This window comes from Zalophus californianus, chromosome 5 (assembly GCF_009762305.2).
Source record: "Zalophus californianus isolate mZalCal1 chromosome 5, mZalCal1.pri.v2, whole genome shotgun sequence".
NCBI classification, from domain to species: Eukaryota; Metazoa; Chordata; class Mammalia; order Carnivora; family Otariidae; genus Zalophus; species Zalophus californianus.
Genome location: NC_045599.1, coordinates 91,379,939 through 91,399,287, shown reverse-complemented (window position 1 = coordinate 91,399,287; position 19,349 = coordinate 91,379,939).

Below are 19,349 nucleotides of genomic sequence, written 5' to 3'. Positions count from 1 at the left end.
GGAGCCCCGCATCGGACTCCCTGCTCAGCGGGAAGCCTGCTTCTCCCTCTGCCCCTGCTCGTGCTCTCTCTCTCCTTCAAATAAATAAAATCTTAAAAAGAAAATTAAAAAAGAAAAAGAATGGAAATGGAAAGAATGCACAAATCGAATGAAACATGAAAACTATGCTAAAACAAGATGAAGGAAGGGGGAAGGGAGAGGGGAGGAGGGGGTTGGGGAAAGAACCAGAATGACTTCCCGCTGTGTTCTCTGCAGTGGCGAGCAAAGGCAGCCCCCAGATCTCAGGCTTCCGCGCGGGGTGTGGACTGCCAGCAAAGCTGTGATTCCCGGGCTGTTAATTGCTGGAGTGTTTGCCTCTCTCCCCAAGGCATTTTGGCTCCAGTTTGATCATTTTTTCCCCCGTTTAAGAAGTTTCAAATGTGTAAATATCTCAGAGAACGTTATATCCCTACAGGAGGGAGGGGTGGAGGGAGGAGCTGGCTGAGGCTGTGTTGGGGAAGACAGGATGGGTGTTGGGGGGGTGAGAAGAAAGGCCTCTGCGGGTGGCACTGCCCCGCCCAGCCCCCCGCCCTTCTTGCTGGCCCTGCGGAGTACAGAGTACAGAGTAGAACTGCCATCACGGTAACCTAGGCCACCCGGACCCGATTCTCTCACAGCCCTTTGGAATCATAGAGTAGCTTAGAAGATAAGGCAATGGAAAGAAAGTCCAACTCTCAGAATTTTAAGAGATTTCCTTCACGACAATTGTTATGTGGGCCGACCCTCCCTGAGAGCTCCCTGTTTGCCAGGCACTGGGCAAAGCACTTCAATCTCCAGAAACCTGACGGAGACTAGGGTGGGGCCAGTGAGGGGTTGGGCAGCAAATCGAAGGAGCGCTTGCTGGGTACACAGTTAAAAGAGAGTTCCTTCCTTCCTTCCTTCCTTCCTCCCTCCCTCCCTCCCTCCCTTCCTTCCTTCCTTCCTTCCTTCTTTCCTTCTTTCCAGATTTTATTTATTCATTTGACACAGAGAGAGAGAGTGGGGGAGAGCATGCACAAGAAGCAGGGGGAAGGGCAGGCAGGGGAGAAGCAGACTTCCGGCTGAGCAGGGAGCCCGATGCGGGGCTCGATCCCAAGACCCTGGGATCATGACCTGAGCCGAAGGTGACGCTTAACTGACTGAGCCACCCAGGTGCCCCAAGTGAGTGCCTTCTTAAATTTTGCCCCCTCTTGTTCCAGTCTTGGCCTTGTTCACAAAAACCTCTTCAGACAAGATCCCTAGTCCCTTTCTACATATTGGAAGACGGAAGCACAGAGAGGTTGAGTATGTACTACAAGGTCACACAGAAGATGGGAAATCCAAGATTCAAACCCAGACCAGCAGCAGCAAACCTTCACCCATGCCTCAGTATGGCCAGAGTGCCCTGTCCCAGGACAGACCTTCTGAAGCAGAAGGGTTGCAAAAACATTTCTCCTCCCTCTGAGACATTCTGTGATTTTCCCTCCATTGCCTCTCACTCACAACTCCCCCAAAGGGATAGGAATTGTGACATGGGGAGGCTGGGAGGGCATGAGCCAGAGAGACAGGTTCTCTCCTCCTGGAAGGCCTCCCCTCATCACCCCGCCAGCACTCTCCACAGAGGCCTTCAGGTCCACCGTGGCTCAGGACTCCTTCTCCTATGTCCCAAGTCCACAGCTCAAGTAAACATCTAGAATTTTATAGGACTTACCTGCCAGCTGGAAAGAAAGGGAGGCATTCCAAAACAGAGGCAGAGTGGCTTTTTAAAAAAGTTTACTGAATACAGTTCACCCATTTGGAGTGTAAAATTCACCACTTACTATATCTTATATAGTATATAATATTTTATATATTACTATATTCACCACTATCAATTTGAGAACATTTTCAATACCCCAAAAAGAAACCCTGCACCCACCAAACCTCCCAGCCCCTGTCAACTACTAATCTACTAATCTTTCTGTCTCTATTTGCCTATTCTGGATCTTTCATATGAATGGAACTACAATATGTGGTCCTTTGTGTCTGGCTTCTGTCCCTTGGCATGTTTGCAAGGTTCATCCAAGATGTAGCATGTCGCTGTACTTCCTTCTTTTTTATGGCCAAATAGTATTCCATTATATGGGTATGCACTTTAAAAAAAAATCATTCACCAGCTGATAGATTTTTGGATTGTTTGGTGGCTTTTTCATGGGTAAGACAATGCGTACACTCGGCAGAGGGAGGACTGCCTGAAAAATGGTTTAATCCTAGAGTCACTTTAATGCCAAACTTCCTGAGCTTAACCAGCGAGCCCAGGATAGCTCATTGCACTTAGAGGAAAGTTTCTGAACCAGCTGGTGGCCCCACCTTAGAGATCAGCACCCCGAGTCCCAGGAAGACAGGGTACTTGCGCTCCAGGTCCCGTAAGTGCCACAAAGCAGCGGGGAGGGCAGATGGGTATTCTAGACCCCAGGCCACGCCCAGCCATCTCGCCAGCTCATCATTCCGTTCCAGAAAATCTAAGACACCATGGGCCGTGAAAACATGTTTCTCTAAGGAAGAGAAAAGGCTGCCAACAAAACGATGACACGTGGCTTTTCTGGACACATCACGCATAAAACGCATTCCAATTTCGGAGATGTTGCCGTGTGAGAGAACACGTGTCCTGGAGCAGAGGAATATGGTCCCCTTTCAGCAGGTGCTGGGTGATTCCAAACATGTCTGCTCATCCTGTCTTCCTCGACCCAGTCCCGCTTCCTTCATTCTGATGCTTGTATTAACGTGTTACGTTTGGGGGCCCCTACCTGTAGTCTCAGAGTCTCCCTTTGTCCCCCTCATTCCCTCTCCTTGCCTCCTCATCAGTCACCTCTCCTGGCAAAGGCGCCTCACACTGGCCAACCCCTCTCCATCCCCATTGCCAGGGCCCTGCTTCTGGGTTCTTCCTCATCTGTCAACGCTCCTGCAGCCTTTTCCATCCTCTGCGCTGCTCAGATCACTGGTGGGACAACCCTGCTTTGCTCCCAGTAAGCCTCTGGTGTGGTTCCCCCGCCCCTACAGAACAAAATAGAAACTCCCTGGTACTGTGTCTGGAGCCTGACTTGCCTCTTGGATCTCCCTCCGGGCTTGGGTGTGGGTCCCAGACTTGCTGCTGGAGAAAAATGCCCCGGACTCCCTGCCTTCGCCCTGGTCCCCCGACCAGAAATGCGCTTCCTTTTATTCCCACTTGGGACATCCGGGTCAAATGGCTCTGCTTCTGTCTCCCTTTCCTTGCTGAACTGCTGACACTCTTCACTTGACTCCAAAGCTCCTTGCACAGCCCCCTGGGACAGCTGCTTACTGCGTTATGGAGCACAGAGTAGTGACTGATTTGTTGGAGCTTGAATCTCGCTCCACAATTTAGCCACCGTGTGACACAGGCGAGGTTACACAATCTCTGGGAGCTCTGGCTTGAGTATCCGCCCTCAGTGCACACCGGAAAAGGAAGAACAAAAGCTGTAGAAAGAACTTCTCCCGTTGTACCACTCCTTTCCCCAGCTCCTTTCCAGCCGGCCCCCCACCCCCTCAAGAGAGGAGAGGTTGCCGATCCTTAAGAGCCAAACCCGCCAGTTTCTTCCTTCCCCAGGCAGCTGCATGGGCAGATGTGCTCAGGAGCCTGGCCATCATTCTTTCTGTGAATCAGCCCCAGCTCATGCTGGTCCAAGACTGAGATTTGGAAAGGGGGTAGTCTGATGCGGAAGAAGCTTACTGGGGCCTCCAACGATGCTGCATGATTCAGCCCAGGTTTTGCCAGAAAGCTCTGCTTTCATCAGGGTGGGTCAAGGGAGCTGTTGGTGTTAGACTGTTGCCCAATTAAGCGTTTCTTGCTTCCGGTTTAGCTCTTGCTCCTTGCACACTGGTCTCCTGCTTTAGAACCCCGTAGGGGTGAAGGTGACACCAGGGCTGGACGGGGGTGTTCCTGGACCTCCGTCCTAATGCTACCCGGGTACCAACAAAACATGTCCTCTCACCTTGAACGGTGACTGTGTCACTATTGCTGCCACCCACCTCTTCACCCTCCTCACCTGGGCCTCCCTGTGTAGACTGTGGCCGCCTCGAGGAAATACGTGTCGTACTCAACACTGTCTGCACAAGGCCCACCTGCTGCAGGGCAGGAGCTCCACAGGCTGGCAGATGTGAAGCCCAGGCTTTGGGCAGAATTGCCCAAAGGGACAAATGGGACCCTCTTCTGGAATGTGACCTACTGGACTGTTGCGGAGGAGGGGACTGCCATGCAAATCATTAAGGAAGTATGACTCTGACCTGGGACATCTGCCTCTCCAACTGGCTTGTGTCTCCTCTGAATGGTCTGGACCTGCACCTCACAGGCTCCCCCCGCCTGGAGCCCTGGTCTTCCCTTTGTCTTCCCCGATGAAATCCAACCCCTTTACTTCTTTACCAAACTGCAGCTCTTGGCATCTCCTGTTCCTTGTGAGTTTAATGAACTCAGGGAACCGGGGAGGTCCCGTGAGCCCTAGTGATTCCCATATGCATGCAGTTTAATGAAGGAGGAAAATGAGAGGACATACAGAAAAAGGAAGGATGGCTGTAACATTTCTGGACTTTAGGCCCTCCTTGTTCTCTCCCCTTGGAGACTTCAGAGATAAATGAGACTTGATCCACACTGTTCGAACAGTTGGCATTCCTTATGGAGGCTTCTGTTTGGCTGGGGCAATTGTGAAGAGCACAGGGATGATGAGACCAGACTGGGCCGGCTCCATTTTGTCCGGTAACTGCCCTTGGATTGATGCCTCTCAAGACTGAGAGCAGAGACAGTAAGACTTGAGCTTCTCTTCGATGCTCACAAAACCTCACTTTGGCTCAAGTTGACCTTGAACTAAGGACCGGTATATCCAGTTCTATCCAAATACCCACTAGGTCTGTGAACTTATCATGTGTCCATCTTGCCCCCCAGTCATCTTCTCAGGGGTAAAAGGAATCACCATTCATGTGCCGGCTCAATTTAGAAACTGGGGAGTTATTAAGAGATTCCTCTTTTTCATCTTCTGTGAAAGTGGCGATGTTCTTGGTCCCTGACCCCGCGTCCTCCCCACCTCTGCTGCCCCGTCCCTGCTCTGCACCCGCCCTCCGCTGGACACACAGCTTAGACACATTTCCCATGCTCCTGTGCAGCTCGTTGTGGTCATGTGACTGACTTCTAGCCAATGGGATGCGGAAGCCCTATCGCTACTCCTGGCAGGCCTGGCCCAAGAAACTCCTTGCACGGGGAACCCTTTCTCGTTGTTCCTGTTCACCCGCTTGGGCAGGATTCTGAGGGCCTTGGGGACAGTAGAGGCTCAAAAAGGAGGGCCTGGGTCCCTGAATGATTATGTGGAGTACTGTCACCAACTGGATTTTATATAAGTGAGAGATAATTTAAGTCGCTGAGGTTTGGGGGTTTATCACAAGTGTTACTGTATCTAAAACACTCTCTAAACATAGTCGGATCCGAAAGCTTGAATGGTAGAGAATAATACTCTTAAATATGTTCCCTCCTTGCAGTCTTTCCCATGACTACATCACTCTTCTCATGGAACCATTTTGTCCACCTCCTGTCTTCTACCTCCGTCTGGTCCCCCCAACCCACCCTCCACCCTCCCCCCTCCCTCTGATTTTGTCTCTCGTGGTGTCCCTCCACCTGGACGATTAAAAGCCTCTTTTTGGCAGGCAGGACAAGGCCCAAACGCCAAACGCCAAGACTCCCCAGCCACCCCGTGTCATCCCCACGCTGCCCATTGTCCTGGAAGCACTAGTATACTTTCTGCCTCCTCAGTCTAGAACGCCTTCCCCTGCTCGGCCTCCAGACAAGTATTCATCTTTTGAAAACTTGCTTTCGAAATCCCTTGCTGTAGCTTCTCTCTGACATCCCAAAATAGAAATAATCACCCTTACTTTTCCTGTCACTTCTCTCCTTGTCTTAGGACACTGACTCCCCACGTTATTATTTTCTGTGCCTGCTTCTCCCCCATTAACAATGCATTTCATTTTTACCTCCCATTGCCTAGCCTGCTGCCTAGAGGAGCAGCGCTCAGCAGAAATTTGCAAATGAATGAATAGATGCAGAGGGAAGCAGGGATTTCAGCTTGAGCCTGGTTGCATCCTCTGCTCAGTGTCAGCCTGGATGCCTCTGTGATGCTCATAGGACAGGTGTGACAGGCATCGAGTGGTTGGAGATCGCTGTCTGATCCGTTGGCTGGGAGGCCAGTCAGTGGCCTAACAATGAAACTGGATAGGATACTGGTATACTGCCAAGAAAGTGTGCCTTGGAAGGGGCGCTCTTAAGTGTTGTTGCCCTGAAGCAGCTCTTGGTTCTGAATTCATCTCTCCTCCCTGCCCAGTATATCTAAGGAAATCATCAGAGACTAATTTTTGCTGCTGGGGCCATAAATGGATCTTGTCTGGTCAGACAAGACTGAACTTAACGTTTTCAGGGGGAACAGAGTCAAGTACCCACCGAGGCCAGATAATAATGCAAATGATTGAAGAGAGTCTAGGGTAAGGTAGTAGGGAGTGGTGGGGACTGTGGCAAACTGGAGCGCAATATACTTGCATTCAGTGCAAAATACAATGCATTCCAAAGGAGCAACACCCTCTCAGTTCTCTAGCTAATGACTATCATGCCACTGTATTATCAGACTTTCTGAGATTTGGGGTGGGAGCTCAAGAGAGCTTTTGGGGAGGAGGGGAGTACAAACGCCATATCTCATCAAATTTAAGATGTCATCTATTATAAGCTGCATCATTATTTTATGTACCATTAAGAAAGAAAATTTTACCAGTTGAACTATGACACAGAGCTTTCTTATCATGAAAGATTTATTTTATATGTCTAGAAAGAGCTATTTTAGACTTATTTAGACACAAAATTTCTATCATATATCAAGCTTGTGCATACATGAAAAGGAAGTCGTGTGCAAAATGAACTGGTTAAAGTTCTTCTGAACCGTCCACCCGTTTAGAAACTGCTTCGTGTGGCTTCTCTGCCAGCATTGTGGGAATCTGCATTCGGCCGCACAGGATCATCCTCTGTGCTTACCCCACTGTTGCCTCCAGGATTTTTTTGCAGGCTGCTAACCCCCATTCTGCAAGCAGCGATGGGATGTGCACAGGTAACCATGTGTGTCACAGCTGATGGCTCCCCGACAGTGACTTTAACAGGCATCTTGATTTCAGGGAGGCTAAAATGAGAAAAAGGGGAAAAAAAAAAAAAGAAATACAGTAATTCAAATTTTAAAAAAAAGAAGAAAAGAGCAAACAAGCATGGGAAGCATTGCCATCACATGGAGAGAAATAGTACATCTCTGGGCCAAATATGGCCACACAGCTGGCAGTTTGAAGGCCCTGATGAGTCAGCACTGTTTTAGAAAGTCTGTGGCTTTCCCAGTGGAATGGCCTAATGCCTTCATCCGATGGTTTCTCCAGTCCTTGCGAGCCCCTCTCCCACCGTGAGCAAGCGAGGATGCGGTGGTGAAGTCCGCCGTTGGCTAGACTTTCAAGTAGCGTCAAAAGCTGGCCGGCTGGCAAGAACAAAGGCACTGTGACAGGACAGGGCAGGACGGCACGTGAGGCCGCTCCGCAGCTTTGGAATTAGAAAGAGCGGCCTCCGCCTCCTGGCCCTGCTACTTGCAAGCAAGGCGATCGTAGGCTATTATTTCCTCATCTATAAAATGGGGAAAATAATAGTACTTTCTTTTTAGGTTTATTGTGAAGATTGAGTGAGGTCTTGCACGTAAAGCATGTGGCACGTGGCATTTACTGGGTGCTCAGTGCATGTTAGGAACCTTATTCACTTCTGATTCTGGGGGTTTGGCTGAGTAGAGGAGATTCTGGGAGTCAGGACCACATATAATGGGCCTCATTTTCTATCTTCCGCCGTATGTGCCCCTCTTGCCAAGTGCGGGGAGCTGAACGCAGTCTCCCTGATGTGCACCTAAGGTAACATTCGCAGGTTCTGCGCATGAGGACGTGGATGTCTTTGGAGGCCATTCTTCATACTCTGCAATGGCCAGCCTGGAGTGGCCAGGCCTGGTGCATCTGTGAGGCTGGCGGGCGGGGTCAGGGCAGCTGCAGCAGCCAGGCTGGGCTACTCAAAGAGCGCATGTGAAGTCCTCTCTGAAAAAGACTTAGCTGGGACTAGGGGCGGGCAGAAGAGAGGGACCTGCGGAGCAGAAGGCAAAAATGTGGAAGTGTACGCACAGGCCGGGCAATGGCGCTAAGCCAGTCACTTAGCCTTTACAACCAGCCCGTCAACTCCAGAGTGGAGACATTTTTCCAGGTCTTAGGATAAAGTGAGGAACAAAGGGAAGACAGGGTCCCCTCCCTTGAGTGCTGGCAACACATGTTCTAGTGCGGAGAGCGGGAGGCCGTCTCCGGCAAAGCTGACCTGGGATGGCTGCTTCGCTGGGCTCAGCTAATGGGAGGCCTTGGGCCACCTTGGCCTCTCATCCCTGATCAGCCTCCCAGACGGAACTCTTATCTCAGGCCCCCTGAAAGGCCCACCACAGGCAATAGAACCAATTAATTAGAGAAAGTGGTCTCCACACGCCAGCTTTCTGGAGAGAAGATAATTGGATTTCTGTGATTAAGAAGACACACTCGATTCAGCCTCCCCCAAGAATGGGGCCATTTCCATGATGAACACAGCAGACTTCCTCCTGTTCCGTTAGATCCGATTCCACCATATGATGGGGTGCTTGGTTTATAATGGGAGTGAAGACTGTCAGGGTCCTGAGGTACAGGGACAAAGGCCTCCTGCCACTCCAGAGTGAGGTCAAGTCTCCAGGGGGACAGAAGAACCTTCCCGATGTCAAGGCCACAGAGGGATCTGGCTCTGGAAGACAAATATATTTAGGTGACTCCAGTTGTTGTGAAGTAATGAGTCAATGTATGCCCGTCTGATAGCCATGTTCCCTTCTTGCGATAGCAGCTCCTGATTCTAATTTTGGGACAGGTCCTGACCCCATGCAGTTGGCCGGGGCTTCTCTTTCAGTCTCAGAAGTGGAACTCCCCTGGGCCAGTCAGCAAATTCCATCCCCGAGGCCCTCCCGGGCAAGCTCAAGGATTGGGCACGGGCCTTGGGCCAACACAATCAAATTGGGTTGGAGCAAACCCAGGGGCTATGGTTATGGCCCCCAGAGGAAGCCTTTACACCTTTCCTGCTGGTTGTAGAAATGAGAGGGTATAAGCAAGTGAGCACAGGAGCTGTTGGACAAATTTGCTACTGGGATGGAGAGACTGTGGGATATGGAGCCAAGAGCCGGACACCCTGGAGCATAGGCTGTGGGTATTTGAGCCCCTGGATCACGTAGGGCCTGAAGCTGTTCACGCTGGACTTTTTAATTATAAGGCCAATAAATTCCTTTTTCTTTTCTTTCTTTCTTTTTTTTTTCATTTTGGTAGTTTTTAAGTCAGTTTGGGGTGGGTTTTCTGTTCTTCTTAATAAAGTCTATCTGGTGAAAGAACTTGAGGCTTTCTTAGGGCTTACCAGGAGCCAGTCCCTGTGTGAGTCTAGGATGCACTGCAGATTTTCATCACCCTTTCAAGCCTGTCAGTATGGTTGAGGTGCAGGGGCCCATGGCCAATCAGGGCAGAGCTGAGCCAGGTTGGCCCTGCTCTAATACCATCATCCTCTGAAGCACTCTGCCATGTAGACCGAATCTGCCCTAAACCTGAACCTCAGCTCCTACCACCTCATCCCCTGAACTGTCTGCCCGGCCAGGATGCCCACACCTGGCTGAGAGAGCAGAGCAATTAATGGGGTACCAAGCGTCTCTCACCTCCGGGCCTGAGGCCCACTCTGGGGTTCTCAGGGGGACCAACTCGTCTCCCCATGCCCCGCTCTCAAGGATCGGTGAGAGGGCAGAGGACAGAGTACTCGGGGCTAGGCTTCTCTGGGCAGGTAACTGAGGCCGTCACATTATGTGTTCGGGCGTGTGCAGCTGCCAAGGACCTGGACCGGCTCGAATCCTGGAGGGATTCCACGCTGCCTCGGGAAGAACATGAGTTCACTTAATTATCCTGCCTTCTTAGGCAGCATCTCCACTTTTCTGATGAGCAAACGGAGACTCAGAAAGAGGAGGTGACTGTTTAAGTTCCCATAGCTGGACGGGGGTGGCAGAGTCAGAGATCGCCCCAGACCCATCTCATTCCCAAGCTCTTGCTTGTGGGCACCTGCCTGGGGCCTCACCGATAGGGCAGCTAGCACCTCCTGTCTGGAAAACTAAGGCCATGCTCCTGGGAACGGTGAGCAGCAGCTCAGGCTTGTCCCCAAGATGACAGGTATGGGGGCCTACCAGAACTCCATCTCATTCACTGAGCAGGCCTGGGTGGCTGGAGGCCTGGGTCTGGGCTGAAGTGGGTGGGGGTTCATGTTCTCAGAGCCTTTATGTTTCAGCCTCCCCCAACCCTGGGGGATGGCCTACTTTGCTGACAACACTGGATTTTCCTCACCAGGGCCTAACCTGAAGCAGGATCAGCTGGGGCTCTGACATCATCCTCAGCTCCAGCCAGCTTCGGCTCCTCGGGGCTGGGCAGAGGGCTGCATGCCTGTCACAGGTCGGGGTCCTGCCAAGGGCAGGAAGCCCATCTGGAGCCCCACAGTGCTGCCTAAGGCACCTGCCCTGTACCAGCACTCCATCTGCATCCCCTCCTACAACCCTCAGAGCAGGCATCCCCACCCACCTCTTCCAGATGATGACACCATGCCGGACAGGTGAGGCGAGTGCCCAGGCCGTGCCCAAGTTGTAGGAGGGAGGGTGGCATCAACACCCGACCTTACCCCACAGCTTTCCCTGCCTCCTCTGTGGTCCCTGATGACTTTCTCCAGGACACGCCGGCTGCACCCATGGGGGCTCCTTGTCTCCCCATATCTAGGTGGAGCCGAGCAGCTGAGAGCTGTGTTGCTGTGGGCACATGAGCTGGCGGGGCCGGAGACCAGGAGAGAAACCAGCCCCTGGAGTCTGGAGATGACCCAGCAGTGATGTCAAGTTCTCTCTGCCTCGTGGAAGAAGCAGCCAGCAGCCGGCCAAGACCCTGAGTGTGGGCAGTGCGCACACAGCCTCTGAGCCCCCCAGGCTGAGCAGGCTGGAGGGCTCTGGAGAGGCCGGGCTGGGCGGCGCCCCCTACCTAGGTTTCCAACTAAACTAAAAACAAGGAACCCTGCTGGCCCCAGTCTTCTGGGGCCACACTTAATGGCCAAGAAATTGGACTGAGTCCCCATCACACACTTGGAGGACTTCCTCTGGGAATTCCCGAGGGTTGTCTTCATGTCTTCCATTCTCTTAATGTCCCGTATGCCTCTCTTGCCCCCAACACAATTAGTGACCCCCATTAGCAGGGCTGCCTTGAGGCTACTGCCCCTCTCTGCCCCTTCCTTCCCACCCCTAGTCCCTCCAATGTTGACCGTGTTAACAGATGTGTCTTCAGCCTGTGTGTTTGCGGGCAGGGGAGTTGTCATAAAGGCCCTAGAGCTCAGAGCAGGAAACAAGTTATTCCAATCCCTGCTCTCAAACCTTCCGCCTGCACTCCACAGAGTCTCTCCTGGGGCCACCTTCTCCCCATGGCCCAGCCTGCTCCCCTGTGTTTGGGACCCTCTTTCTCCCCCGACCCTTTCCCCTGTTTTTCTGGATCCCCAGGCCCTTCCTCCCTGCCTTCTGGTTGCCCAGAGAAAGTTCCTCATTCTTCTGACTTGATTATGCAGAGAAATGTAGTGTCTTTCTGGGCCTCAGATAAAGCTCTGAGCTTCTTTGCCTTAAACCCCAAAGGGCCCAGAATGAATTTTTCTAAATAAAACAGTCATCCACCCTGGGCCTTTGGCCTATGAAATGTGGGAACTGCAAGTCACTTTGAAAGCATGATTGTCTTTTAGTTCTATCAGGTCAGATTCTTAGGCAGGCCTTCCTCCTCCAGCAACTGGACAAAATCCCTTAAGGGAAGCTGATCTCCCACTCCCTCCCGCACCCCCTGGACACCACAGGGAGGCAGAGCCTGGGAGCGGGCACAGTGTCCTGGAGCCTGGGGCAGCCCTCCAGCCAGGGCACCAGGCAGAGCTGGAGATTTGAGTCAAGGCCACAGGGCAGGAACCGGAGGAGAGAAAGAAGATTCAAGGTCAAAGATGGCAGAGCTTGGAGAAAGCCCCAGAACCGGAGCAGGTAGCTAGCTGGGTTTTGCTAGAGATGTCTGGAGGGTCAGAACACAGGATGAGATGGGGGTAGCGGTGCTACATTTGAGCAGCTGGTTCTTGAACACAGAAGGAGTTCACCCTGTGGACAAGGTGGGGTGGGGAACAAAGGACGGAAAGAAGTGTTGAAGGTATAAGGTCTGGAGAAATATGATGTAGGGGGTCGATTTTGTACAACTCCACCCTGACTCAGCTATTTTGCTGTCCTGGAAAAATGAAAAAAGATAAAATCCACAACCCAGCTTTAAAAGTCCTACCAGAATTGAAATCCATTGAAAGCAACGGCCTGCATATGCTGGGCAGGTAGTTCCTGACGGCCCCTGGGAAGGCCACGGGAACAGCTCATGGGCAGGCACCATGGAAAGACATCCAAAGTAAAAATCCTTAGAAACATTGAGCCATGCCAACACACACGTGGAGGGCAAATTCGAGTGACCACGCCAGCAGTACAATCTCAGTTTAAAGGCCCATTTAGCACAGGCTAGGAAGGGAAGCCGTGGAGTTGCGTGCTGGCTTGCTAAGGAATCAGCGCTTCCGAAGGCGCTGCGCTTCGGAGCTGCTTGTCGGCACCATGTGATTGTGCTGCCGGGGAGCGCTGAGCATGGTCGGAAACAGGTGGATCCACTCTGATGCACGATTTCTGATTTCCGAATTCATGGCTCAGGAGGATCTATTAGTGCGTGCATCCATTCGTATTCAGATAACACCCAGGGCCACCTACCCTTCTATTCTCTCTACCCGAGACGCGTCTTCGCCATGGCTGTCACCGGCAGACGTTTACGGAGCACCCCCTCAAGGCTGGACACCAGAGATGGGTGGGCCTAATTCATCCCACTGCTTGGGGGAAGTGAGAATTTCCTCATCCAGCCTGCCTTCCATACCTTGGAACTAGGTATGCTCGTTGGGATGGGAGTGGTGGTTAACTCGGCTGGGAGGGAGCCCGTTTGCCTCCTGTTTCCCCCACAAGCTATCTGCTTCCTCTTACTGCCAACTCGGATAACAGCTGATGCCTCTAGCATCCAGCCAGGACCAGGATATAACTGGGAGAATAGAAGCTCCATGCAAGTTCTTAACGACATCATACCAGCTTTGCAATACCCACCTCCAGATTTGTTTCATGTGAGAGAACTCTATTTCTACTTTTTAAAGCCTTTTTTTTTTTTTTTTTGCTTTTCTATTTGAAGCAGCTGAAGATAATACCGATAGCCTGAATATGTGTGGTTTCTGCCCCATATCCATTCACTCTGCTTGTAGTCATGCCCCAGTTTCCCTCCGGTGGGCCGCCTCCTGCACCACATTCAGCCTGTGTCTTTCTGGAGGAGCTGACTGACCCAGGACTGAGTAATCAAAGTGGCATCATCCCTCATGACGGGGATTGATTGACTCGGGCGTCGGCATGTACCCTAAAATTTCCAGTCAGAACAGATTCCAGGATTTGCTAAGAAGACTGCCTCAGTGAGGCTCACATGTTTCCGTAGGCTTTGTAATTGGATACCTGAGCCGTGAGAGCTCACATTTGTTATTCATGACCACAGGGGGACAACTTGCAGAGAAGGAAGCCACACTGAAGAAAACAGAGCTAATAAATGGACAGAGAAGTTCATTCTAGTCACAAAATTTTGGCCCTGGATCAAGCCTGGCCTGAAGCCTCCAGACTATGTAGTTATGTGAGCCAGTAAATTCCTATTATTTACTTAAATACATCCAGGAAGGATTTTCCTGTCATGTGCAATGAAAAAAGCTAAAATTGATGATACATCTGTTGAAAAGCACAATAGTGTTCCAGTAGGCCAAATATAGGAATTTCAAAGGAAAATATAGTCTAGTCCACTTGGAATACTTGAAATAACACTGGGAGAAAGAGATCAGTTGGCTCCCCTCAGAGAGTCATGGGACAGGGTGCCCAAGTCCAAACCAAAGCTGGGATGGTGGTTCCGGCACCTCCCATGACGTGTGGGGGTCCAGGCAGGAGAGGATGTGTCCCCCTCCGCAGCACCCTTGCAGTGTACATAAACGTGGGCTTCTCAGGGAGGAGGGACCTATTAAGATAGTGAGGAAACAGCTCTGCCCAGAGCCAGTGGGGTGCCTCTGGTGGGAGGACATGGGCTGAGGAGGGAGACAGGAAGGAGAATAAGGTTTTATCAGAGAACAAAGACCCACCCGTCTGTGCCCCCGGGGGATTTTCCTTTCACACAGCAAATATTACAGTGTTTCCCAAAGCTTGGCTCAAATAATACCCTACTGGTTAACAGGGTAATTTTTGGTGGTACATGAATTTAAAAATTTTTTCTTTAATCGTTTTGGGTTGCGTAATTTGAAAATCCTGTTTTTCCTACTTAGGGTAAGACTATAGTCTTTTCCCCTAAAATACACTGATTAAAAGCAAATATTCAGTCATTAGCATCGAAACAGGTACAGCCTTTTGGCGAGATCCGGATAGCGATGTGCTAACGACTGAGGTTTGGGAAAACCACATTACTTCTTTCAGCTTTTACAGCAACCTGCTCTTCTGTGGAGAATATCACACCCATTTTACAGAGCAGGACAATGAAGCCCTGAGAGGTGAAAGGCAGGGCTTGTATTTGACTTCAAAGACCTCGATCTTTCCATTAGCCCCCCCCCCCCCCCCCCCCGTCCTAGGGCGCAGGACCTCTGAGTGCTACCTCCGTGAGAAAGCCCGGCTGCACAGACCCCTCCCCTGGGAACAGGTGACGGGGATGGCACGAGACCCCAGAGCAGTGGGCCCTCACAGAGCGGGCCTGCTGCAGAAAAGAACGAAAACCTTGACCTTCTTGGGCAACTGCGCAATCCTTTGTTTGAACAGTTTCCAGGGAAGCCTAATTAATCCCATTGTTGATGCTAATGTGCTGCTTTTTTAAGATTATAGTTGATGCTGCAAGCAAATTTCTCTTTGATTTAAGGCTTTGGAAAGAAGACAGAAGTTTTATCAAACGTGCCTGGATTATGCTGTGGGCTCCGTGTGCTGAGTGATGAAGGCCCATTTAGCTGTGGCAGGGTGGCCAGCCCCCCTAAAAACACCGCTCTTTATGGTGGCCACTTTCCAAAGACCTTTCTCTGTTTGGGTTTTCTTTGGTGAATTTTCACTCTGTTGACTTGTTTTACAAACATATGGATTAAGAGTCAGGCAACCACATAAATTTTGTACCCGTGACAGCAAAATACTTGTAATAATAACAGTAATTACAATGATAGCAATAGCTACCATTTATTTAATTCTTACACATGCGGACATTTAAATATTTGGAAACAGTTGAGATATAAGAAACATTTTCTGAATGCTAATTGTGTGCTGGGCGTACAGAAATGAATTAGACCTAGTACGTAGGGAAGAATGAGGTATCGACTCACTCCCCAGCAGGCAGGGAATCTTCAGCCCACTGCTTGGCGGGGGGTGGGGGAGGGTGGGGGGTGTCTGCTGCCATTCCCAGCGGAGGTTCACCGGGGAGGGGTCTGCGCGACCAGGCTTTCTCACTGGAGTAAGACATAGAGGGTCTGTGTCCTAGGACTCGGAGCTAACAGAAAGATCAGGGTCTCTGATGTCCAGTGTAAACTCTGCCTTTTACTTCTCTGGGCCACATTTTCATACTTCTCCTTTGTAAAATAGGTGTGATATTCCGGAGAGCAAGGTTGTCATAAAGATTAAATGAGGTAAGGTAATTTTCCCGAACTTCAGTCATTGGTACAAAACTATCCCAGTAAGTAAGGAAAGTGAATTCACAGCACTCTGACAAAGTCAAGGAAGCCTTTCTTAAAATGGGGCCGTTGGGATTGGGTATCGCGGCATGACTGGGAGCATGCTAACTGAGGAGTAAGGATAAGGGGCATTCCGAGCCTGGGAGAAGCTTACGCAAAAGATCACAGAGTGGAAGTGTGAAGTTGCATAGATGTCAAGGGACAGAACAGGGATTTAAATTCGGGTTTCTTTGACTCTAAAGCCTAGGCTGATGAGCAGCATGCTATTCTATTGAGGAAGTAGAATTGACACTACTTGAGGAAGAACCCCTAGGAAGGACTGAGGTTCCACTTTGGGCAACAAGATGGATGGTGTGGCAGAGTCTGCATGTGCTTACCCTAGGATCTGTTCTCTCCCTCCTCTTCAGTGATGAAACCTCTAGTTTTTTGTTGGCTTATCTGGAGTAGAGGCTATATTTCCTGGCATCCCAGGAAGTAGATGTGGAATGGGGCTAAATTCCCAACGATGGGGTGTAAGCAAAAGAGTTGTATGGCAGCTTCTGGAAAATGTTTTTAAAATATAGCTGGCCCATTTGCCCCCCTTTCTCTCCTTCCACATCCCACTATTTGGAATACGGATGTGATGGCTGGGATTCCATCTTGGACCGTGAGGCTGAGCACAGTTTCTGGGGGGTGGTGGAGAAGAAAGCTGGGAATAGTCTGGGCCCAAGACCAATGTGCAGCAACCTCACCGGCCCTGGATGGCTTATTCTGGACTTGCTGGCTGTGAAAGAGAAATTCACCTGAGGTGGCGTGACATGGAACTTCAACCATCTAGTGGCTTTGGTTATAAACCTCGGAGTTATCCCAGACTCCTTTCTTTCACTCCGTCTGCATTCTTGGCGGCTCTGCTTTCAAAATGTATCCATTATCCAAGCATCTGTGTCCACCTGCACTCCCTGGTCTGAGCCACCGTCCCGCTATGGTAGGAGCCTCCTAAGTGAGCTTGTTGCTACCACCACTGACCCGTACAGTCTATTCTCAGCATAGCAGCCAAGGGGACTCTAAAGGCAGTCCCATCGTGTACCTCTTCTGCTCAGAACTCTGCATTACCCCCACCCCGTTCAGGGTAAAAACCGAAGTCCTTACACAGGCCTTACGCGATCTTCTCCCCACCCTCATACCTCTCTGGTCTATACATCTTCAAACTCACTTCACTCCAGCCACGCTGGTCTCCTTGCTGTTGGTCAAACGTAGCAGGCACACGCCTGCCTCTTGCCTTCGCTTTGGCCGTTACCCCTCCCAGGCATGCCCTTCCTCCTGACACCCACTGGCTAACTCCCTCATCTCTGCCAGGGTCTCCACGCAAGTGTCCCTACCACTCAGTTCAAAATGACAACCCGCTCCCTCTCTAACTCCCAACCCCGCTTAGTCCGTTCACAGTTTCTCCTATGGTTTTAAACATAATAATCAAATTCATGGTTTTTCTCCCCCCACCCCCTGCCAAATGTGAGCTCCAGGAAGGTCGGAATCTTTGTTTTGTTGCTGATTTATTTCGAGCACCTAGACTAGTGCACAACATATGGTAGGGGCTGGACAAAATATTTGTTAATGATTCTTGCTGAAGACATTATTTTTCAAAGTTTTAAAAAACTACACTATATTTCAAATATACATAAATAACTAGAGAGATGATAGTGTATCCCACTCCAATACAGCCATCATCCAACTCTGACAACGGCCAATTATGAACAACCTTTTGTCATCTATACCCCCTTCCGTCTGCACCCCGGATGGTTTTATTTGTTTTTTTTTTTAAGATTTTATTTATTTATCTGTCTGAGAAAGGGAGAGAGAGAACACAAGCAGGGGGAAAGGATAGAGGCAGAGAGAGAAGCAGACTCCCCGCCTAGCAGGGAGCCCGATGTGGGACTCGATTCCAGGACCCTGGGATCATGACTTGAGCAGAAGGCAGCCTCTTAACCAACTGAGCCACCCAGGTGTCCCACCCTGGATGATTTTGAAGAAAATCCCAAACATCTATCAATTCATCTGCAAATATTTCAGTGTGTATCTCAAAAAGCGAAAACTCCTCTATTTTATTTTAACAGCTTTATTGAGATATTACTGACATATAAAACTTGTGTATGTGTAAGCTATACAACTTGATGTTGTGATATACATATACATGGTGAATGATCACCACAATCAAGCTACTTAGCTTATCTACCACTTCTACGGTTCACCACGTGTGTGTGTGTGTCTGTGTGTGTATAGTGAGTAGATTTAAAATCTATCCTCTTATGGTGGGGGGTGGGAGGGATGGGGTGGCTGGGTGATAGACATTGGGGAGGGTATGTGCTATGGTGAGCGCTGTGAATTGTGCAAGACTGATGAATCACGGATCTGTACTTCTGAAACAAATAATGCAATATATGTTAAGAAAAAAAAAGAAGAAGAAGATAGCAGGAGGGGAAGAATGAAGGGGAGTAAGTCGGAGGGGGAGACGAACCATGAGAGACGATGGACTCTGAAAAACAAACTGAGGGTTCTAGAGGGGAGGGGGGTGGGGGGATGGGTTAGCCTGGTGATGGGTATTAGGGAGGGCACGTTCTGCGTGGAGCACTGGGTGTTATACGCAAACAATGAATCACGGAACGCTACATCCGAAACTAATGATGTCATGTATGGTGATTAACATAACAATAAAAAAATTTAAAAAAGAGAGAGATGATCTGGAATACTCTAGCAAGTTGGAAGTGGAAATGGAGAGAAACAGATTCAAAATATATTTCAGGTATTAATTCTAAAATGGGTAAGAGGGTTAAATGTAATTATAGTGTGACTAGACAAAAAAAATAAAATAAAATCTATCCTCTTAGCAATTTCAGGTATCCATTAGATCTCTAGAACTTATTCATCGTACATAACTGAAACTTTGTACCCTTCGGGAATACCTTCCCATTTCCCCAGCCCCGGCCCCCGGCAACCACCATCCTACTCTCTGTTTCTGGGACCAAAAAAATCCCCTTTTAAGATAAAATCACAATACTGTCATCATAGCCCAGAACCGTCAACAGTAATTTCTTCATATTATTAATCATCTAGTCAGTGTTTATACGTTCCAGTTGTCTTATATACGTTTTTTTAAGTTTATTTGTTTGAATTGGGATCCAAATAAAGTCCACTCTGTGATCAGCTAGTGTGTCTCCTAAGACTCTTTTTAAACTGTAGATTCTTTCCCCATCATCTTGCAATTTGTTGTTGCTGAAGGAACTGAGTCATTTGCCCTCTTAAGTTTCCCACAGTCTGGACTTTGCTAATTGCATTTCCTTGGTGGCATTTGCTAAGTTCCTCTGTCCTCTGTACTTCCTGTAAGCTGGTGGTTGGCTTGAGAAGATTCACAGGTCTGGGTGGCTGCTCTGGGAGCCCCACTGTGTATGCGGAACTGTGCTCAGGAAGC